Source organism: Bos mutus, chromosome X (assembly GCF_027580195.1).
Source record: "Bos mutus isolate GX-2022 chromosome X, NWIPB_WYAK_1.1, whole genome shotgun sequence".
Classification (NCBI taxonomy): domain Eukaryota; kingdom Metazoa; phylum Chordata; class Mammalia; order Artiodactyla; family Bovidae; genus Bos; species Bos mutus.
The window spans coordinates 80443476-80452899 of NC_091646.1; positions in this window are offsets into that span (position 1 = coordinate 80443476).

Here is a 9424-nt window from a genome sequence, read left to right on the forward strand (position 1 = left end):
AGTTTTTGAAGAGATTATAGCTGAAAATTTCCCCAACATGGAAAAGGAAATAGTTAATCAAGTCCAAGAGGCACAACGAGTCCCATACAGGATAAACCCAAGGAGAAACATGCCTAGACACGTACTAATCAAACTAACAAAGACTGAACACAATAAAAGCAGCAAGGGAAAAGCAACAAGTAACATACAAGGGAAATCCCAACAGTTTAACAGCTGATCTTTCAGCAGAAACTCTGCAGGCCAGAAGGGAATAACAGTATATATTTAAAGCATTGAAAGGGAAAAAATCTACAACAAGGATTACTCTACTCAGCAAAGATCTCATTCAAAATTGATGGAGAAATCAAAAGCTTTTCAGACAAGCAAAAGTTAAGAGAATTCAGTACCACCAAACCAGCTTTACAACAAATGTTAAAGGGACTTATATAGTCAGGAAATACAAGAGAAGAAAAAGGATCTACAAAATCAACCCCAAACAATTAAGAAAATGGAAATAGGAACATATATATCAATAATTACTTTAAATGTAAATGGATTAAATGCTCCAACCAAAAGACATAGTCTGGCTGAATGGATACAAAAACAAGACCCATATATATGCAGTCTGCAAGAAACCACTTCAGACCTAAAGACACATATAGACTGAAAGTGAGAGGATGGAAAAGTATATTCCATGCAAATGGGAAGCAAAAGAAAGCTGGAGTACTAATCCTTATATCAGACAAAATAAACCTCAAAATAAAGACGATTACAAGAGATAAGGAAGGACACTACATAATGATCAAGGGATCAATCCAAGAGGAAGAGATAGCAAGTGTAAATATCTATGCACCCAACACAGGAGCACCTCAATACATAAGACAAACACTAACAGACATAAAAGGAGAAATTTGGCAGTAACACCATGATAGTAGGAATCTTTAACACCCCACTCACATCAATGGACAGATCATCAAAACAGAAAATTAATAAGGAAATTCAAGTCTTAAATGATCCATTAGATGAGACTGATCTTATCAATATCTTCAGGCCATTCCATCCAAATACAGAAGAATACACCTTCTTCTCAACTGCACATGTGTCATTCTCCAGGATAGACCACATCTTGTGTCACAAATCAAACCTCAGTATATTTGAGAAAATTGAAATTATATCAAACATCTTCTCTGACCACAATGCTATGAGTGAAAGTGAAGTTGCTCTGTTGTGTCCGACTCTTTGCGACCCCATGGACTATAGCCTATCAGGCTCCTCCATCCATGGGATTTTCCAGGCAAGAGTGCTGGAGTGGATTGCCATTTCCTTCTCCAGGGGATCTTCCCAACCCAGGAATGGAACCCAGGTCTCCTGCATTGCAGGCAGACACTTTACCATCTGAGCCACCAGGGAAGCCCTAGATATCAATTACAAGGAAAAAAAAAAAAACTGTAAGAAAGACAAACACATGGAGATTAAACAACACGTTTATAAATAACCAATAGGTTACTGAAGAAATCAAAAGGGAAATCAAAAAACTTCTAGAAACAAATGACAATGAAAACACGACAACTCAAAACCTATGGGATGCACCAAAAGCAGTTCTAAGATGGAAGCTTATAGCAAGACAATCCTACCTCAAGAAAAAAGAAAAACATCGAATAGACAACCTGACAATACACCTAAAACAACTGGAAAAATAAGAAAAACAACAACAACAAAACCCAAAACTAGTAGAAAGAAATGAAAGAAACAATAGTAACAATAGTTTTAATAAAACTAAAAGCTGGTTCTTTGAGAAGATAAACAAAATTGACAAACCTTTAGCCAGACTTATCGAGAAAAAAAGAGAGAAGAATCAAATCAACAAAATTAGAAATGAAAAAGGAAAGGTTACAACAGACAATGCAGAAATACAAAGGATTACAAGAGACTATTATGAACAAAATGGATAACTGAAAGAAATGGACAGATTCTTAGAAAAGTTCAATCTTCCAAGACTGAACCAGGAAAAAATAGAAATTATGAACAACCCAATTACAAGCACTGAAATAGGAACTGTGAACAAAATTCTCCCAAGAAACAAGAGCCCAGGACCAGGTGGTTTCACAGGAGAATTCTATCAAACATTTAGAGAAGAGCTAATGCCTATCCTTCTAAAACTCTTTCAAAAAATTGCAGAAGAAGGAACACTTCCAAACTCATTCTATGAGGCCGCCATCACCCTGATATCAAAACCAGACAAAGACAACACACAAAAAGAAAACTACAGGCCAATATCACTGATGAGCATAAATGCAAAGATCTTCAACAAAATTTTAGCAAACAGAATTCAACACATTGAAAAGTTCATACACTATGATCAAGTTGGGTTTATTCCAGGGATGCAAAGATTCTTCAATATACACAAATCAATCAATGTGATACACCACATTAGCAAATTGAAAGATAAAAAACATATGATCATCTCAGTAGATGAAGAAAAAGCCCTTGACAAAATTCGGCACCCATTTATGATTAAAACTCTTCAAAAAATGCACATAGAAGGAGTCTACCTCAACATAGTAAAGGACATATATGATAAGCCGACAGCAAACATTATTCTCAATGGTGAAAATCTGAAAGCATTCCCCCTAAGATCAGGAACAAGACAAGGGTGTCTACATTCCCTACTATTATTCAACATAGTTCTGGAAGTCCTAGCTTCAGCAATCAGAGAAGAAAAAGAAACAAAAGAAATCCAGATTGGAAAAGAAGTAAAGCTCTCACTGTTTGAAGATGACATGATACTGTACATGGAAAACCCTAAAGATAGTATCAGAAAATTACTAGAGCTAATCAGTGAATTTAGCAAAGTTGCAGGATACAAAATCAATACACAGAAATCACTTGCATTTCTATATACTAACAATGAAAACTCAGAAAGAGAAATTCAAGAAACAATCCCATTCACCACTGCAACAAAAAGAAATATCTAGGAATAAACATAAAATAAAAGAATATATAGGAATAAGGAGACAAAAGAACTGTACACAGAAAATTATAAGACACTAATGAAAGAAATCAAGGATGACATAAACAGATGGAGAGATATTCCATGTTCCTGGGCAGGAAGAATCAATATTGTGAAAATGACTATACTACCAAATGCAATCTACAGATTCAATGTGATTCCTATCAAATTACCAATGGCATTTTTCACAGAACAAGAACAAAAATTTTCAAAGTTCATATGGAAAAACAAAAGACCCTGAATAGCCAAAGCAGTCTTGGGAAAGAAAAATGGAGCTGGAGGAATCAACCTTTCTGACTTCAGATTGTACTACAAAACTATAGTCATCAAGACAGTATAGTACAGGCACAAAAACAGAAATAGAAACCAATGGAACAAGATAGAGAGCCCAGAAATAAACCTATGCACCTATGGGTACCTTATATTTGACAAACAGGCAAGACTATACAATGGGGCAAAGACAGCCTCTTCAGTAAATGGTGCTGAGAAAACTGGGCAGCTACATGTAAAAGAATGAAATTAGAACACTTCCTGACACCAAACACAAAGATAAACTCAAAATGGATTAAAGACCTAAATGTAAGACCAGAAACTATAAAACTCTTAGAGGAAAACATAGGCAGAACACTCGATGACATAAATCAAACTAAGATCCTCTATGACCCACCTCCTAAAGTAATGGAAATAAAAACAAATATAAACAAGTGGGACCTGATTAAACTTAAAAGCTTTTGCACAGCAAGGTGAAAAGACAACCCTCAGAATGGGAGAAAATGATAGCAAATGAAACAACTGACAAAAGATTAATTTCCAAAATATACAAGCATCTCATACAACTCAATGCCAGAAAAACAAACAACCCAATCAAAAAGTGGGAAAGAGACCTAAAAGACATTTCTTCAAAGAAGACATACAGATGGCTAACAAACACATGAAAAGATGCTCAACATCATTCATTATTAGAGAAATGCAAATCAAAACCACAATGAGATATCACCTCATACTGGTCAGAACAGCCATCATCAAAAAGTCTACAAATAACAAATGCTGGAGAGGGTGTGGAGAAAAGGGAATGCTTTTGCACTGTTGGTGGGAATGTAAATTGACACAGCCACTATCGAAGACGGTATGGAGATTCCTTAAAATCTAGGAATAAAACCACCATATAATGCAGCAAGCCCACTCCTAGGCATGTACCCTGAGGAAACCAAAATTGAAAGAGACACATGTATCCCATTGCTCATTGCAGCGCTATTTACAAAAGCTAGAACATGGAAGCAACCTAGATGTCCATCGACAGATGAATGGATAAAGAAGTTGTGGTACATATACACAATGGAATATTACTCAGCCATAAGAAGGAACGCATCTGAGTCAATTCTAATGAGGTGGATGAACCTAGAACCTATTATACAGAGTGAAGTGATTCAGAAAGAGAAAGATAAATATCGAAGTCTAACACATATATATGGAATCTAGAAAAATGGTACTGAAGAATATATTTACAGAGCAACAAAGGAGAAACAGACATAGAGAACAGACTATGGACATGGGGAGAGGGGAGGGGAAGGTCAGATGTATGGAAAGAGTAACATGGAAACTTACATTACCATATGTAAAATAGATAGCCAATGGGAATTTGCTGTATGGCTCAGGAAACTCAAGCAGGGGCTCTGTATCAACCTGGAGGGGTGGGATGGGGCAGAAGATGGGAGGGAGGTTCAAAAGAGAGGGGATATCTGTATACCTATGGCTGATTCTTGTTGAGATTTGACAGAAAACAACAAAATTCTGTAAAGCAATTATCCCTCAATAAAAAAAATTTTTTAAACAGAACAACAACACTGGGACGACCCAGAGGGATGGTGTGGGGAGGGAGGAAGGAGGAGGGTTCAGGATGGGGAGCACATGTATACCTGTGGCAGATTCATTTTGATGTTTGGCAAAACTAATACAATTATGTAAAGTTTAAAAATAAAATAAAATTTTTAAAAAAAGAACAACAACAACAAAAAAGATGGAAGGCAGGAGAAGGGGGTGACAGAGGATGAGATGGTTGAATGGCATCACCGACTCAATGGACTTGACTTTGAGCAAACTTGGGGAGATAGTGAAGAACAGGGAAGCCTGGCATGCTGCAGTCCACGGGATCGCAAAGAGTCGGACATGACTTAGCGACTGAACAACAACAATGAGAGCATCAGAGAGGCTTTTGCTTTGAGGGTATTTGTCCACAGTCACACTTGGCTTCTGCTCAGTGGTGAAGGGGATGAAAGTGAAGGCTTGGTTCCTCCTTCTGGGTGGGGGAGATAGAGGAAACTCTCCCCACATTAACTGGGGACCCCTAAAGATCTGAGTTGTCAGGATAAGGGCAAACTAAAACTAAATCCCTTTCTTCAACCCCAGGGTGTATAAAGGAAGCCATATTAGCCTGTCAACCTATAAGCATATGCTCAGCTCTTTTTCATTCAGGAACAAGGGCAAAGGAAGATGTCTTCCCAAAAACTACAGAGAGTTCAGCATCATCAGACTTCCACTAAGGAAGATCCAATAGGATGTACTTCTGGAAGAAAGAAAGTGATCCCAAATGGAAGGTCTGAGCTGTAAGAAGGACCAAAGTACAAAGAAAGTGGTAAATGTGTGGGAATATGTGAGTAAATATTGGTCATATTATACAGTAATAATGTCTAGAAGGATTAAATAATTGAAGTACCAGACAATAACATGTAGATTGGGAGGGAACAAAGGGAAATGTGTAAAATGAGGGTTGATGAACCTATTTGATCAGAAGCAGGGTAACCAAGCAAAACAGAAAACAAGGATATAACTTCCAAGCTAGTAGAGAGAAAAAATGGAATAATAAAAATATCCAATCTAAAAAAACAAAAAGCAAGAAGGGAGAGAAATGGAAAAAACTACCACAATATTGTAATTAGCCTCCAATTAAAATAAATTAATTAATTTTAAAAAAAGAATCAGAACAGGTATCTGAAGAGAATGCACAAAATAAGTTGGAAGATTTAAACTCCAATATATCAGTAACCATTTCATAGATAAATAGACTTAAATGTTCCAGTTAAGAGATAGAGATTATCACACCAGATAAAACAAACAAGCAAAAAAAAAAAAAAAAACATAGTTCTTATCTTGATAAACAGTATCTACAAAAACGTACAGCAAACATCATACTTAATGGCAAATTAATGGAATCATTTAATTCAAGTCAAGAATAATTCTTATTATATCTTCTGTTACAGTGTTGTACTAAAGGGCTTTATATATGTAAAAAATTTTTTGAATGAAGGGGTATAAAAATCTGAATACAAATGACATGATTATGATCATTATTATTCATTCAATATGATGGTCCACATAGAAAAATCCAAGAAAAATTGACAAATTATTAGATCTAATAAGAGTTTAAGAGAGTTCACCAGGGTTGCTGAATCAACATATAAGAATAGCACTGTTGTAACCAATAATAACCACTTTTAAATGAGATTTTTAAAGGAACCCATTCACAGAAAGAGAGTGGTCCCAATGGCTCAGAGGTGAAGAATCCGCCTATAAGGCAGGAGACACCGGAGATACGGGTTCTGTCTCTGGGTTGGGAAGATCCCCTGGAGAAGAAAATGGCAATCCACTCCAGTATTCTTGCCTGGGAAATCTCATTGACAGAGGAGCCTGGCAGGCTACAGTCCATGGGATCACAAAGAGTCAGGCAGGATGAGCAACTGAGTACACACGCATTCACAGAAAGAAGGAAACAAATCCATTCACAGTATAAGGGGGGATAAAATGAGATACTTGGTGTATTAGTTTTGTATTGGTGCATAGTTAATTATCATAAACTTAGAGGCTTAAACCAACACATATTTATTACCTCACAGTTTCTGTGGCTCAGGAGTCTGGCAAAAGTTAGCTAGATCCTCTGTTTAGGGTCTAAGACTGCAATCAAGGTGTCAGTTAGTCCTGTCCTCTCATCTCGGGCTCAGGCTGCTCTTCTAAGCTCTCAACATTGTTGGCAGAATTGCTATTGTACTGAAGCCCTGATTTTCTTGCTGACTGTCAGCCAGGGAGGGGCTCAATCTCAGCTCCCAAAAGCCATCGTCAGGTTCCAGCTACAAGACCCTCTCACAGCACAGCAACTGATGTTTTCAAAGCCAGCAGAAGAATCTCACCCCAGTCTGCTAAGTTTGAGTCTTGCATAATGTAACATAATCATAGGAGTGACTATCCCATCACCTTTGCCATATAGTGTAATCTAATCAAAGGAGCAACTATCCCATCATAGTCATATCCACACTCAAGAGAAGGTGATTATACAGGGCATGCATACCAGACAGCAGAAATTTTAGGAACCATCTTAGAATTATGCCTACTCACTTAAGAGTAAATATAACAAAAAACGTGGAACATATCTTTGAGGAAAAATATGAAACATTATTGGCTATCAAAAAGAACATAACAACAACAACAAAAAAAGAACATACGTGAATAAAGGAAAAGCTATAAAAAGCTGTATGGTAAGGCTCAGTATAACAAAGCTATTAACTCTCCCCAATCAATCTCTAAACTAAATTCCCACTCTCAATAGGATTTTTCATGAAATTTGTCAAACTGATTCTGAAATTCATATGAGATACATTTGTTCAAGAATAATTATTGCAATTCTGAAAAAGAATGGAGGGAGAAGTGACTTGTTTTACCAGATATCAAGATTTATATTAAAGCTCTAGTAATTAGAACGGTGTGAGTCTGGCTCAAGAACAGACAAATGGATTACTACAAAGGAATAGAAAACCCAGAAACAGGTCCATGAAACTTAGAATGTTATAGAAGTGGCAGTTCAAACAATGGGGAAAGGAATGAATATTCAATAAATATTAACACCAATAAATGGTGCTAGAACAATATATTTTTACATGGAAAAAATAAAATTAGATCACTATCTTGCATCTAACACAGAAAACAGTGCTAGATGGACCAAAGCTCTAAATGTGAAAAAAACAATTTTTAAATCTTTTAGAAGAAAATATATGAAAATATAATATGACCTTGGAGTAAGAAAGGTTTTCTTAAATAAGTTATAAGAAGCCCAAACCATAAAGGAAAAGAATTAATTTGAATGTATAACTGATTCACTTTACAGTACACCTGAAACTAACACAATATTATTATAAATCAACTATACTCCAACAAATTTTTCAAAAAGAATTAGCTTGATTTTATTAAAATTAAAGCCTCTATAAAATGAAAGCACCATTAACAAATTTATAAGATGTGATAACTTGGGGAAAGATATTTGCAATACACATAACAGCCACACACACCCCAAAAAAACACTGTTGTAAAGAATTCCCACAGCACAATAAGAAAAAGACAAACAAAACTCAACTGAGGAAGAAGCAAAGTACATGAAAAGGCTATTAGAGAAAAGGAAAACCAAATGAAAAGATATTTAACCTCATTAAATATCAATAAAATATAAATTAAAATAATCAAAAAACATTTCATATCCATCATATTGGCAAACATTTTAAGTCTTCCTATACAGGATATGTGGAACAATAGAAATGCTCATATACTAAGTGTAAATTGAGACGATCACTTTAGAGAGAATTTTGACACTATTTGGTAATATAAAAGATGTGTTTACAATATTATTCAATAATTTCACTCCTAATTATTCTCCCTGGAGAAATTCTTCAATGCGTGCACAAGGAGGATTACATAGATATTCACTGCAGCATTTTAATAGTGTAAAGTTGGACAACCCATAAATGTACTTCAGTAAGTGAGTGAATAAACAAAACGTAATATAGTCTTACAATCAATATTACAAAGCAACTAAAATAAATGAGCTGGGTTTATGTATTATTGACATATGAGTGAAAAAAGAGTTGCAAAATAATATATATTATAAACATATTACATAATAATATATATTGACCTAACAGAAGCAGAAGATATTAAGAAGAGGTGGCAAGAATACACAGAAGAACTGTACAAATAGGATCTTCACGACCCAGATAATCACGATGGTGTGATCACCAACCTAGAGCCAGACATCCTGGAATGTTAAGTCAAGTGGGCCTTAGAAAGCATCACTATGAACAAAGCTAGTGGAGGTGATGGAATCCCAGTTCAGCTATTTCAAATCCTGAAAGATGATGCTGTGAAAGTGCTGCACTCAGCATGCCAGCAAATTTGGAAAACTCAGCAGTGGCCACAGGACTGGAAAAGGTCAGTTTTCATTCCAATCCCAAAGAAAGGCAATGCCAAAGAATGCTCAAACTACTGCACAATAGCACTCATCTCACACGCTAGTAAAGTAATGCTCAAAATTCTCCAAGCCAGGCTTCAGCAATACGTGAACCATGAAATTCCAGATGTTCAAGCTGGTTTTAGAAAAGGCAGAGGAACCAGAGATCA